Source organism: Oryctolagus cuniculus, chromosome 10 (assembly GCF_964237555.1).
Source record: "Oryctolagus cuniculus chromosome 10, mOryCun1.1, whole genome shotgun sequence".
NCBI lineage: Eukaryota > Metazoa > Chordata > Mammalia > Lagomorpha > Leporidae > Oryctolagus > Oryctolagus cuniculus.
The window spans coordinates 103,615,441-103,629,567 of NC_091441.1; the positions used below are offsets into that span (position 1 = coordinate 103,615,441).

The 14,127-nt window shown below is 57.1% G+C and overlaps 1 long non-coding RNA gene across 4 annotated transcripts; it reads left to right on the forward strand.

Annotated features, from left to right (window-relative positions):
* Positions 1 to 1,760: 1,760 nt before the first annotated feature.
* LOC103349201 (uncharacterized) lies at positions 1,761 to 13,465 on the forward strand. Of its 4 annotated transcripts, none has more exons than XR_011379226.1 (5): positions 1,761 to 3,254; positions 4,721 to 5,380; positions 5,495 to 11,327; positions 11,467 to 11,573; positions 12,959 to 13,465. It is a non-coding gene; the product is annotated as an uncharacterized lncRNA (long non-coding RNA). The 4 variants fall into 4 exon arrangements; XR_011379225.1 differs by lacking the exon at positions 1,761 to 3,254 and having other exon boundaries at positions 3,262 to 5,062; positions 5,202 to 5,380; positions 12,959 to 13,464; XR_011379227.1 differs by lacking the exon at positions 1,761 to 3,254 and having other exon boundaries at positions 3,262 to 4,787; positions 5,202 to 5,380; positions 12,959 to 13,464.
* Positions 13,466 to 14,127: the final 662 nt, after the last annotated feature.

Sequence of the window (14,127 nt, forward strand, 5' to 3'; positions counted from 1 at the left end):
AGCACCTGAGAAGGCTTCCCATGGTGTCCTTGTTCTTCCTCCTAGAGGTAGAAAGAGGTGGCTAGTGATGTTTAATTGAATTATCAACGTGCAAACACAAAGCTGTGTTTTAGGATCTAGGTTCTGTGACTCCTTGTTGACCCTGGCCACTGCCTTGGGACAGTTGTTCCGTGGGACCCAATGACTGGATCCGGGCAGGCAGGGGGAGCCGGGCCCAGGGTGGAGCCTCAGAACTCGGCAGTTGCTGAGCCCGCCCCTCTCCTGCCCCCGGGATGGGAAAGAATGAGCAACCCGGGGTGTCTTTGAGTTTCTGTGGAGCCCAGATGGGTGTCTCCAGCACCGTGGGGATGTGCCCTCGCCATGGGCAGCACCACCCAGCCCACCCAGAACTCGGAGAGAACAGGGCCGCAGGGCAGGGGCAGCTCGGGGCTCTCATGGAGCCTGCGCGTCTCAGTGCTCCCCCTCAGGGCTCAGAGCCCCCGGTGCTGTGGCTTTTCCACTCTGCAACTCACACCTGTGACCTGAGACGACCAGCTGCAGCCTTAAGCCAAGAACCCCGGCGACTCCTTGTGCAGGGTCCTGCGGACTTGGTCTGTGTCCGCTCCAAGCTCTCCTGGGTTCTTATGGGCAGATGGCCACCCCTGGGACTTGGCAGCCCCTATTACAGGTGAGCCCCTCCCCCTGACAGACCCCTTCACCTGCACCGCCTCTTGCGCCATGTGTTTGGCTCCCAGGTAACTGTGGCTGGACCGGATTCTGAATCCTCTGGGGAACATTGCTGGGTGGAGAGGTGGGGAGAGACGGGGTTGGGGTTTCTGTGGTTCTGGAAGCTCCCAGGTGGGTGGGGGTCAAGGACCTCAGTCAGGTGTCCTCAGAGCCTCTGTGGATCCCTGCTGTGGACAGTGAGAACCAAGAGGGCCCATGTGTCTGGGTGTACGGAGACCTGGGAGCTGCCCCTTGCACAGGGGTCCACTGACCAGCTGCAACTATTGGGGCGTGGTAGCGGGCGGCTCCTCCCTCCATCGCCCTGGAATTAGAACCAGCTGTGAGCTGGAAGGAGCAGTCGGGGCATCTCCCCGGGAGATTCAGGTGTTAAGCACTAGGAATATTTTATATTGAGTCACCTGAGTCCCAGGAAAGATTGTGTCTGGGTCTTGCGGTGGTGTGGGTATTTCATGAGTTGTGAGCATGGGCATTGCTAGGAGCAGGCGTGGGCTGAGGGTGTCCTCTTGGGCCAGGGCAGCAGGACCACTGATTAGGCCCCAGTTAGGTTCTGCCTCGTCAAATTCCAGTCCCCTCTGACACCCACACGTGGACGTGGGGAGGTCTCAGGAGAACGGGTGCCTTCTGGGTCTGCAAGGTGCAGGGCCACCCTGAGGGCAGGACCAGGAGTGCGCTCTGGGCTGAGCTGGTGGCCCTGGTGCTTGTGCCTCCTGTGCCCAGGGCTGGCAGGAGGGGCCAGGGCCACGGGCAGTGGAGAGAGGGAGGTGGACAGGTCTTCTGTGTGTCCTGTGTGCTGTGGCCGTGGGCGTGTGGCAGCCCTGGCAGGCTGCAGCCCCTCCAGGGTGGGGGCAGACACAGCACCGCCCTGGCTGACTCCTGCCCCCCACCCCAGGGTCCTCATCTCCAGAGGGGCGGCCTCGGCCTCTGCCAGCACCCGCATGTGTGTGCAGGAAACTGCTCAGCGCAGGGCACGCCTGGGCCCGAGGCGTCCAGGACCAGGAGGTGGGGAGCCCAGCACCCTGGGGCTCAGTGCTCTGAGGGCTCCGGGGACTCCCACTGGAGGAACCAGGTGATGTCAGCTCCCAGAGTCTGTTGCCTGGACAGCGTGTGGGTGCTGCCTTGGATACCCATGTGGAGTGTGCCTCGTCCTCACTGCCCCAGGCACAGGACCCCAGTGGCTTTTCCGTCCCCCGGGGAGCAGCTGCTGCCTGGAAAGAACTTGTAGCCCTGTGTGGGTGCTCACGGATGTCCCTGCACCACCGCCGCTGCTGCCTGCAAAGTGCCTGGTTTGTAATTTATGACAGATGTGATGTCGAGAAATGTGCATGGAAAATCGTCAGGACTCAGTGACCATAATGGGCACCTGTGGCCACACACGGGGAGCAGAGCACTGGAGCCTGGACAGCCAGCTTGGAGCCGCGCCCGGGGCCTGGGCTGAGTCCGGCTCCAGTGCCCGCTGCTGCCACTGCTTGGTTTCCCACCCCCTGAGTCTCTGTCTCTGGCTCTGTTAAGGTTGCATGAGCAATAGGAGCCCCTGCCGTATAGGGTGGCCCCCCCACCCCGGGAGGCACCCAGAATAGTTCCCAACTCTCCTGAGCTCCTGAGTGGTGCTGGGTCCTTAGGGGCCATGGGCAGCCCGGGCGGGGTTCTGGGAGCTGTCAGCCGTCTGTGGGTCCTGGGCTATGGGGGAGCTGGCTCCTTCCTGTGACCCCCACTGGCCTTTCCTTTGTCCTTGCCCCTTCTCCTTGCCTCTCTGTTCCTCCCGTGTTGGAGGCCTCAAGCCTGATTCGGAACTCTCTCTCCCCTTCTTTGTCCTCAGGGAGAACCAGGAGCAGCCAGGCCAGGAATACCTGCACCTCCCAGAGCTCCCTCTTGTTCTCCTACACAGGGAAGCCCCAGTGCCTACTGTGGCTGTCTTCCCTTGGCTGACCTATCAGCTGTACCCCTGCCCAGGACTCCTGGCTCTCTGGGTGTCCCACATCCAGTATTGACCTGACCCACAGCCCCCACACTGGGAAATGGTGGTGGTCATCCTGCCTCCCAGGCTGGGGCCAGAGTGAGTGAGGTTATGGCTGCGAAGCTCCAGCAGGGGACGAGCCCATAGGGGAGTCCTCAGGGCAGACAGAGGCTGTGCTGGGGTCTCCCCCAAGATCCGGGACACCAGGACCTGCAGGAGCCCCCCCCCTTCATGTTGCAGTGGATTCGTTTCTGGGAGGAGGAGCACGGTGGGGGCAAGAGGCGCAGAGTCACCACACACCCCGGGAGTCGGGTGAAAGCAGGCCTGAGGCAGGCAGCCTGCAGACTCTTCAGTTGCTACAACAGCTTATATAGCCAAGGCAGCCAATCTGGTGAAGGGGCGGTCTATGCCCTAACCAATCACAGCCTGTTGCCAGGCAGTTTCTGAAGCCATCCAATCACAGCCTGTTGCTCGCGGCCATGTTGGCCTGGCAATCTCAGTCCACCACACCTGCAGGCTCTGTAGGAGAGGTTTCCCCACCAGGTTGCACACTGTGGCCTGTGGGATGGGCCAGGTCAGTCATGTTTGCTGTGGGTTTTGTGTACAAAGTTAGTGGTGCTGACATTTCTCTCTCCTCTGTCTCCCTGTCTCTGTCCTCCTCTCCATCTATTTGCCTTCGAATAAGTAAGCAAATCCTTTTAAACAAAAAGGGAAGTGAGCAGCTGGGACCTGAACAGACACTGGTACGGGACGCAGGCCCCGTGAGCCGTGGCTTTACAGCTCCGTCACAGCACCGCTGACTTGAGTGACAGAACATTTGATGTAGCGTCGCGATGCCAGTGACGCTGCACCATGGTTTGAGAGTGATCATCCAGGGGGTGAAGAGAAAGGAGTGGATACACTGAGTCTGCAAAAGGCAAAATTATGGAAGATGCTAAGACTAGAAATGAAAAGGTTTTGAAATACCCTACAGGGTTTAATTTCTCAAAACACTAATATCTCTCTCTTCAACCTAAGAAAGAATTGTGCAGTCTTTGTCTTACTCAAGTGGAAAGGTTCCTGTGCAAACCAGCAGAGGGCAGCACCGGCTGCGGTTTCCTGCTCTGACATCAGAGGGCACCATTGTGACCTCATGCCCGCTGCCTGCACAAAGCCTTGGCTGGGCCTGGGTTCTGTCATTTGCCCAGGAAGCGCTGTCCCGGGGACCTGGGGCTGGGAACAGCTGCCTGTGTTTCCCTTGTTTGTTTTTTTTCCTCCTGCTGCTGTTGTTTTAGTCAAATATGTTTTTTCTTTTTCCATTTTGATTATTTTGTTTTCTTATTTTGTTTATTTTTTTCCTCCAACATTTATAGTCTCTTGTAGCTTTCTTATTGATTTTCCTAGAATATTTCATTTCCATTTGGATTTCTTGTCACTTTTTCATTGGCTTCCTCTTGTTTGTGGTTTTTCTTTGTATTTTCTCCCATTGTTGGGTTTCTATTTTTTCATTCTGTGTTTTTTTCTCTTTTTTATTCCTTTTTTTAAAATAAGACCAGGAGGCCATCTGCATTACTTGTTATATAGTTCAGGTTCTTGGGATTTTTTTCTTTGTGCTTTATTATTGATTTATTTGTGTTTTCTCACTTTTAACGGTTCTGATAGGGTTAGTCTCAGTTGTGAGTCTAGTTGAGTTCATTCAGTTCATGTTTTCTGTTCGTGATGTGAGCTGACGTTGTCCATTTTATGTTTTGATTTCTGTTCACTTCATTTCTGTTTATTTCATCTTCTTTTGTGCTCAAGGAGTCAGAGCCATGAGAGCTGATCTGTGTCAGCTGCTGGCTCGGGGTCTCCCAGACGTCAGCCCTGCTGACCCTTCCTGGGGGAGCCCTGGAGAGGGAGAGGAATCCGGAGGAAGAATCGGATCCTGCTGCTGCTGTTGGGTCAAATTTGTTTTTTTCTTTTTCCATTTTTGATTATTTGTACTTTTTCTATTTTACTTTGTTTCCTGCCACCATTCATATTCATTTAGTTTTTTCTCATTTTAACATTTTATTCCACTAGAACAGTCTCCATTGTTGGTGTGGTGTAGTTGATACAGTTCCTGTTTTCTGTTGGTGATGGGAGCAGAGTGAGTTTGTTCATTTTTGTGTTTTGATTTCTGTTCATTTGATTTCTGTTGTTGCATTTTCATTTGTGCACCACTCGTCTCCCTTCCTGGGAGCCCCGGGAGAGGGAGCAGAATCCCGAGGCCAGAATCGCATCCTGGATGGGGACTTCCTGGGGGGGGGCCTGACTGCGGTCCCCCAAGCCCTCTGTGTCCCCAGTGGCTCCCGCGTCCCTCAGCAGAGCGGGGCAGGAGGTGTCCATGGCGGCTCCTGGGGCCCGAGCTGAGAAGGCTGTCAGGTGGGACAGGTGCTGTCTGCACGGGGGCGGGAGAAAGGGTTGTTACTGCGAGGTTCTGCCTGCGGGGGACTCTGTTGTGGTCTCCCATGTTTGCAGGGCAGGGGTGGTGGCAGTGCGGGCCCCTCTGTCCTGTGCACAGGTAACTACTGCCCAGTCTGGGTGGCTCTACAAGGTTTAGGATCCAAAGAAGCCCAGAAACCTGATCTGCACCAGCAAGAAGACTTCCTGTGGAAGGACCTCTTGGTGGTGAGGGACTCACCCTCAGGGACAGGAACCAGGGACCAGGCCATTGCATGCCAAAGCCCATGTTCCCCGCATGTAAGCTTGTCCCTGGCCAAGCCCTCTGACCTCTCAACTCCAGGAGGGTCCTGGGGCCACCAAACGGTCTACACAGCAGATGCTGCAGCTGAGCTGTGTCTCTGGTGCCCCCAGGTCACCACGATCTTCCATGGGAAGACAGACTCTGAGACGTCCAGCCTCCAGAATCCTTGCCTCGGTGCTCTCTAGCATAGAGTGTCCCTTGTCCTCGCTGCCCCAAGGACAGGACCCCGTGGCTTCTTTGGCTGCCCCAGGTCACCATGATCGTCCACGGGAAGATGGACTCTGAGATGCCCAGCTTCAGAATCCTCGCCCTTCCAGAACACATTTCGAAGGTCCCTCATCCTCGCTGCCCCACGGACAGGACCCTGTGGCTCCTCCGTCCCCGGGGAGCAGCTGCTGCCTGGGAGAACCTCGTTGTCTCTGTTGGTGCCCATGGATTGCTCTGTACTACTGCACTGTGCCAGAATGAACAGATTTATGAGTTAACAGAAATCCATTAGGTCAATAAATTGTGAATGGAAAAACATGAAGGACTTAGTGTTGGTTTCGGGCACCTGTGGCCTCACACGGGGCTCGGAGCGCTGGGAGCCTGGAGGAGGCAGCTTGGAGCCACACCGGGTCCAGGGCCTGGGCTGAGTCCTGGCTCCACTGCCTGCTGCTGCCCACCTTGGTTTCCCTTCCTCTTGGCCTCTGATTCCATCTCTGTCAAGGGGGTGTGAGCAATAGGAGCCCCTGCCGTGGAGGGTGGCCCCCACCCCGGGAAGCAGCCAGAATAGTTCCCACCTCCCCTGGCTGCTGGGTAGTGCTGGGTCCTTAGGTGCCATCAGCAGCCTGGGCGAGGTTCTGGGAGCTGTCAGCCGTCTGTGGGTCCTGGGCTGTGGGGGAGCTGGCTCCTTCCTGTGACCCCTACTGGCCTTTTCCTTTGTCCTTGCCCCTTCTCCTTGCCTCTCTGTCTCTCCCCTGTTGGAGGCCCTGACCCTGATTTGGGGCTCTCTCTCCCCTTCTTTGTCCTCAGGGAGACCCAGGAGCAGCCATGCCGGGAGCACCTGCACCTCCCAGAGTTCCCTCTTGTTCTCTTGACACAGGGAAGCCCCAGTGCCAACTGCAGCCATCTTCCCTTTGCTGAGCTCTCGGCTCCACCCCAGGTCAGCAGTCCAGCCTCTCCTGGGTGTCCCACATCCTGCATTGACCTTACCCGCGGTCCCCTCCCTGAGATGGTGGTGGTCACCCTGCCGCCCAGGGCTGGGGCCAGAGTGAGTGAGGTTATGGCTGCGAAGCTCCCAGCAGTGGACGAGACATCTGAGGAGTCCTCAGGACAGAGGCTGTGCTGGGATCTTCCCAGACATCCGGGACACCAGGAGCAGGCAGGAGTCCCCCTGCCGTCTTAGGAGAAGTTTGCACACACCAGGTTGCAAACTGCCAGCCCATGGGCCGGACCTGCTCCCTTGAGTTTGCTGTGGTTTGTGCTGTGTGCAAAGTTGTGGTGCTGAGGTTGAGATCTTCAGATACCACGGAGCTGTCGGGGCTTCTCTGGGCACAGGGGAAGGTGTGGCAGCACCAGGCCCCGGGGTCTGTGGCCCCAGTGGCTGCATGTGCTCAGACACGCCCCCGCCCTCTGCAGGTGCCCCCAGAACCCCTGGCTGGGAGAGGCTGGGGTTGGTTGGGCCAAGAACCTTTCCGTGTGCAGTGTCTGAGACTCGGCCAGGTGATTCCCACTGACAGAGCCGCGCTGCTGGGTACTCAGAGCCCCAGAGGCCACAGGCGTGAGGGGCACAGGTGAGCCTGGACCTAGGCTGCCTTGGTGCTGGGTGCCCACCCCTCCCCCACTGGCTCCCTGGCTCCCTGTGGAGCTGGGCCTCTGCCTCAGGCTCAGCTTGCATTCACAGCCTCAGCCCCACCCCTGCAGACCTGGGCTGTGGGCATTGTCCCCTCCTTCACAAACAGGGAAACTGAGGCCGAGATGAAGAGCCAGGCCCCTCCCCAGTGAGTGGTTCCTCCCAGGCCCAGGTGGCTGCTGATTCCTGCCCCACCCAGGGAGCAGCTGGGGCAGAGCCGGGGCGTTAGCACCCGGGAGCAGCTGCCAGCCCTGGGCCCAGGGGCTCAGTGTGGAGGAGACAGCTCCACCTGTGACAGAGGAACGTCCTTAGGCCAGTGCATGGAGTGGAGTGTATCTGAGAAGAGCATCATACAGCAAAAATGATACAAGAACCAGGCAGCTCTGGACATGGAGCAGGTTCTGAGGTTGCTCATCCAGGACAGGTGCACAGCACTGCTGGACCGCGGGAAGTGGTTGTCGAAATAAGCGCCATGGCTCCAGGCAGTGCCCACAGCTGTGGGGCGGTCACGGCTGAACTAGTTAATTTCGAATTAGTACACTAGATACAGGGCCTTGTGCCACAGCCACAGCACAGGGCCTGGATGAAGCTGTCTGAGTTGGGTCTTGGGCCCAGTGCAGGTGCCTGGTCCAAGTCTATGTCTTCCTTGAATTTTATTTAGCACCTGATAAGGCTTTTCCGTGCAGAGGTAGAAAAGAGATATCTAGGTGACATTTTATTAAATTAAGAACGTCTGAGTGCATAGACGTGTTTAGGATCTCGGTCTGTGACTCCTTGTTGACCCTGGCCACTGTGCTGGAACGGTTCTTCTGGGCTCCTGCAATGAGGATATCTGGGGAGGCAGGGGGAGCCGGGCCCAGGGTGGAGCCTCAGAGTGCCTGCAGGTGTGGAGCCTGCGCCTCTCCTGGCCCCTGCGATGGGAAAGACTGAGCGAACCGGGGTGTCTGTGAGTTTCTGTGGGGCCCAGATGAGCGCGTCCAGCACTGTGGGGATGCGCCCTCGCCGTGGGCAGCACCATCCAGCCCACCCAGAACTCGGAGAGAACAGGGCCGCAGGGCAGGGGCAGCTCGGGGCTCTCATGGAGCCTGCGCGTCTCAGTGCTCCCCCTCAGGGCTCAGAGTCCCCGGTGCTGTGGCTTTTCCACTCTGCAACTCACACCCGTGACCTGGGACTCCGGCTGCAGCCCGAGACCGAGAAGAACCCGGCGGCTGCTGGGTCCTGGGTCCTGGGTCCTGCGGACTCGGTGTGCACCTGCTCCCAGCTCTCCTGGTTTCCTACTTGGCAGAAGGCTGCCCCTGGGACTTGGCAGCCGCCATCACAGGTGAGCCCCTTCCTCTGACAGACCCCCTCCCCTGCACCCCTCCTTTGCACCCTCTCTTTGGCTCCCGGGAACCGTGGCATGACGATTCTGAATCCTCTGGGGACATTGCTGGATGCAGAGGTGGGGGAGAGGTGGGGTCTGGGATTTCTGGGTTCTGGAGGCTTCCATGTGGGGCAGGGGACAAGGACCTCTGTCAGGCGTCCTCAGAGCCTCTGCGGATCCCTGCTGTGGACTGTGAGAACCAAGAGGGCTCGCGTGGCTGGGTGGTGGGGCTCTGGGGGCTGCCCCTGACACAGGCGTGCTCTGACCAGCTGCACACTGAAGGGGCTGTGGCGGCGGGTGGCTCCTCCCACACCCCTCCGGGATTAGAACCACTTGCTGGCTGGAAGCCACAGAGTCCTGGGCATCTCCCCTTGAGGATCCAGGTGTTAAATATGAGGAATGTTTTCCACTGACTCGCAGAGGTCCCAGGAAATGTTGAACCTGGGCCCTGGGTAGTGTGCGGGTTATGTGGGGTGTGGTTTTGGGCACAGGGAAGAGCAGACTGGGGCTGTGGGCGTCCTCTTGGGGCAGGGGCAGCAGGACCCCTGATTAGGCCCCAGTTTTGTTTCTCCTTGGTCAAGCCCAGTCCCCTCTTACACCCACGTGGACTGCGGGGATCTCAGGAGAACGGGTGCTGCCGGGGCCTCGAGGTCCATGCGCAGCCCAAGGGAAGGCCTGAGCTCTGGGCTGCGCTGGTGGCCCGGGTGCTGTGACTCCCTGGCCCAGTTCTGGCAGGAGGGGCCAGGGCCACGGGCAGCAGAGAGGGAGTGAGGTTATGGCTGCGAAGCTCCCAGCAGTGGATGAGCCCATAGGGGAGTCCTCAGGGCAGACAGAGGCTGTGCTGGGGTCTCCCCCGAGATCCGGGACACCAGGACCTGCAGGAGCCCCCCCTGCAGCCTCTGTAGGAAAGGTTTCCCCACCAGGTTGCACACCGGTAGGCTGTGGGATGGCCCAGGTCAGTCACGTTTGCTGGGGCTCCTGCTGTGCAAAGAGTTTGTGGTGCTAACACGGGGACCTTCTCTGTCTCCCTCTCTCTGTCCTTCTCCATCTGCCTTCGAATAAATAAAGAAATCCCTTTAAAACTAAAAGTGGAGCAGCTGGGACCTGAACAGACACTCGTTCGGGACGCAGGCCCAGTGAGCCGTGGCTTTACAGCTCTGTCACAGCACCGCTGACTTGAGTGACAGAACATTTGATGTAGCGTCGCGATGCCAGTGACGCTGCACCATGGTTTGAGAGCGATCATTCAGGGGGTGAAGAGAAAGGAGTGGATACACTGAGTCTGCAAAAGGCAAAATTATGGAAGATGCTAAGACTAGAAATGAAAAGGTTTTGAAATATCCTCCAGGGTTTAATTTCAAAACACTAATATCTCTCTCTTCAACCTAAGAAAGAATTTCTCTTTTTTTTTTTAAGTGGAAAGGCGCCTGTGTAAACCAGCAGAGGGCAGCACCGGCTGCGGTTTCCTGCTCTGACATCAGAAGGCACCATTGTGATGTCATGCCCGCTGCCTGCACAAAGCCTTGGCTGGGCCTGGGTTCTGTCATTTGCCCAGGAAGCGCTGTCCCGGGGACCTGGGGCTGGGAACAGCTGCCTGTTTGTTTTCTTGTTTTGTTTTTATTCTTCAAGCTGCTGTTGTTTTGGTCCAATTTGTTTTTTCTTTTTCTGTTTTGATTATTTTGTTCTTTTTTTCTATTTTATTTATTTTGATTTCCTCCAGTATTCGTATTCTTTTTCCCTTTCTTATTGATTTTCCTTAGATATTTCATTTCCATTTGGATTTTTTCTTCACTTTTTTCCTTGGCTTTCCTCTTGTTTGTGGTTGTTCTTTATATTTTCTCCCATTATTTGGTTTACCTTTGTTCACTTTGAGTTTTTTTCTCATTTTTATTCCCTTTTTTTAATAAGACTGTGAGTCTGCTTGGATTTTTATTACAGTGAAGTTTTATGAATTTGTTTCTTTATGATTTATTCCTTTTTTGTGTTTTCTCACTTTTAACTGTTTCGATGGGGTTAGTCTCAGTTGTTAGTCTAGTTGAGTTCATTTAGTTCCTGTTTTCTGTTGGTGATGTGAGTTGAGTTTGTCCATTTTCTGTTTTGTTTTATGTTCATTTGATTTCTGTTTGTTTCATGTTCGTTTGTGCTCAAGGAGTCAGAGCCGTGAGTTCTGATCTGTGTCAGCTGCTGGCTCGGGGTCTCCCAGGCGTCAGCCCTGCTGACCCTTCCTGGGGGAGCCCTGGAGAGGGAGCGGAATCCGGAGGAAGAATCGGATCCTGCTGCTGCTCTTTGGTCAAATTTGCTTTTTCTTTTTCCATTTTGAATACTTTGTCCTTTTTCTATTTTACTTTGTTTCCTGCCACCATTCATGTTCATTTTGTGTTTTCTCATTTTAACATTTTCTTCAAAAGAACAGTCTCCGTTGTTGGTGTGGTGTAGTACACACAGTTCATGTTTTCTGTTGGTGACGGGAGCAGAGTGAGTTTGTTCATTTTTGTGTTTTGATTTCTGTTCATTTGATTTCTGTTGTTGCATTTTCATTTGTGCACCACTTGTCTCCCTTCCTGGGAGCCCCGGGAGAGGGAGAAGAATCCCGAGGCCAGAATCGCATCCTGGATGGGGACTTCCTGGGGCAGGACTGACTTCGGTTCCCCAAGCCCTCTGTGTCCCCAGTGGCTCCCGTGTCCCTCAGCAGAGCGGGGCAGGAGGTGTCCATGGCGGCTCCTGGATGAGCTGAGAAGGCTGTCAGGTGGGACTGTGGTGTCCCCGGGGGGGGTGTGTGGAAGGGTTGTTACTGCGAGATTCAGCCTGGGGGATTCTCCGTTGTGGTCTCCCATGTTTGCAGGGCAGGGGTGGTGGCAGTGCGTTCTCCTCTCTCCCCTGCACAGGTAACTAATGCCCAGTCCAGGTGGCTCTAAAGGTTTAGGATCCAAAGAAGCCCCGGAAACCTGATCTGTACCAGCAAGAAGACTTCCTGTGGAAGGACCTCTTGGTGGTAAGGGACTCACCCACAGCTGGCGGGGTCACCCCAGAGAGCCAGGGTGTCCATTGGCTTTGCATCGGTGTGCAGGAATGGAGCAGGTGCATAGAGGAGGGGGGAAGGACTCACACTGATGCCCATGGCCCTCCTTGGTCAGGGGAGAGTGCAGAGGGGCTGTGGGCTTCACCCCTGCCGGTTCTGGAGGCTCCAGCAGCATGAGCCATCCCGCGTGGGCTGGCTGTGTGCAGCTCTGTACCAGGGTCTAAGGAGGGGAGAGGCCGTGGCAGCTCCTGACAGGCCCCAGGCTGCAGCAGCCGGGGGTCCCTCTCCTGAGACGTGGAGCCGAGGTCTCGGCACTGCTTGTCCTTCCCCTCTGCCCCAGCCCTGGGCCAGGCAGTGTGGCCAAGCGCCTAGGAGCATCCTCACCGCCATCCCATCCTCAGGACAGACAGCCTGCCCCGGGGTCTCCATGGGAGATGCAGCAGCTCCCACCTGGACAAGGGAGCGCAGACGCTGGGCAGGTGGAGGTGGGGCTGCCAGGTGCAGGGAGACCGTGTCCTGGGCATTTCTGTCCTTCCTGCAGGCCATGGCTCCTGTGCCGGAGGCCCCTGGCCCATTTCCCAAGGGCGGGGAGTGAGGGGAGCGCATCTGTTCCTCTGAGACTCAGACATCCGGGTCCCGTCCCTCCTGAGAGCCCCTGACCTTCCAGTGGGGCCCTTCAGTCCTTGGAGCCTCACCGTGCCCCCCTGGGAGATGGGTGTCTCTGAGGGCCACAGTGGCCCCATGAGTCTTGCACACAAGGCCCTGCAGGTGTGCGACGGGCGGTGAGCACGTGAGAGAGGGGACCCCTCTGTGGCTGCCGGGCTCGGTGTTCCCTGCCATGAGCTGTAGACCAGGCCAGCAGCCAGGGCTGTGCTGGGCCCTGGCAGGGGCGCTGGCATCCCTACAGCTCTGTTCTGCCAGCACTGTCTCCCCGTGTCTGTCCTCGGGGGGCTGAGCCCCAGGGTGGTCATCTCCTCTGGCTTTGATGAGGCACCTGCCACCTCCCTGCTGGTCTGTGGCCTTGTCACTAGTCAAAGTGCCCTGGGGTGTCACAGGACAGGAACCAGGGACCAGGCCATGGCATGACAGGGCCGTGTTCTCCCCTTGTCAGCTTGTCCCTGCCCCAGCCCTCTGACCTCTCAAATCCAAGAGGGCCCTGGGGTGACCAAAGGGTCTACCCGGCAGATGCTGCAGCAGAGCTATGTCTCTGGTGACCCAGGTCTCCCCATCATCCACGGGAAGACGGACTCCAAGACTTCCAGCTTCAGAATCCTTGCCTCTGAGGTCTGCAGGAGTAGAGTGTCCTTCTTTCTCACTGCACCAAGGACAGGACCCTGAGCTTCTCTCCCTGCCCACAGGTCACCACCATCGTCCTCTGGAAGCTGGACTCCGAGACTCCCAGCTCAGTATCATCGCTCTTCCAGAAGAGGTGTTGAATGTCCCTTGTCCTCGCTGCCCCAAGGACAGGACCTTGTGGATTCTCTGCTGCCCCCAAGTTACCACGATCGCCCACTGGAAAATGGACCTGAGAATCCCATTTTCAGAATCCTCGCCCTTCCTGAACAGGTGTTGAATGTCCCTCGTCCTCGCTGCCCCAACGACAGGACTCTGTGGCTCCTCTGTCCCCGGGGAGCAGCTGCTGCCTGGGAAGAACCTTGTTGCCTCTGTTGGTGCCCATGGATTGCCCTGCACTACTGCCTCTGTGCCTGCATGTTAACTGTTTAAATAGGAGTTTAAGAGAAATCCATTAGGTCATAAATTTGTGGATGGAGAAACATGAAGGACTTAGTGTTGATTCGGGCACCTGTGCTCACACACCGGGGAGGGGAGCGCTGGGAGCCTGAAGGAGGCAGCTTGGAGCCGCGCCCGGGGCCTGGGCTGAGTCCTGGCTCCAGTGCCCGTGGCTGGCACTGCCTTGGTTTCCCACCCCCTGGGGCTCTGTTTCTGGCTCTGTCAAGGGGGTGTGAGTGACAGGAGCACCTGCCTCCAAGGAAGCCCCCGGAACAGCACCAGACTCCCCTGGCTGCTGGTAGGGCTGGGTCCTTAGGCCTTGATGTCTGGCGGGGTTCTGGGAGCTGTCAGCCTCTGTGGGTCCTGGGCTGTGGGGGAGCTGGCTCCTTCCTGTGACCCCCACTGGCCTTTCCTTTGTCCTTGCCCCTTCTCCTTCTCTCTGTCCCCACCCCTCCTTGTTGGAGGCCCTGAACCTGATTTGAGGCTCTCTCTCCCCTTCTTTGTCCTCTCTTCCTATCCAGTCCAGGTGGCCTCTGTTCCTCCCCTGACCTTGGAGGCCTGGGGGTCAGAGTCCTGGGCGTCAGCATCCAAGAGCAGATGCCAGGACCTGGCTCAGGGCTCAGGTTCAGAGACAACTCTTTCCCGGGACTGAAGGAAGCTCCTTAGGCCAGGTGCATGGAGTGGAGTCCATGTGAGGACAGCATTATCACAGAGACATGGTCACGAGTCAGGCAGCTCCCAGAACTGGAGCAGGTGCTGAGGACCCCTCTCCATGACAGGTGCGACAGCTTTCCTG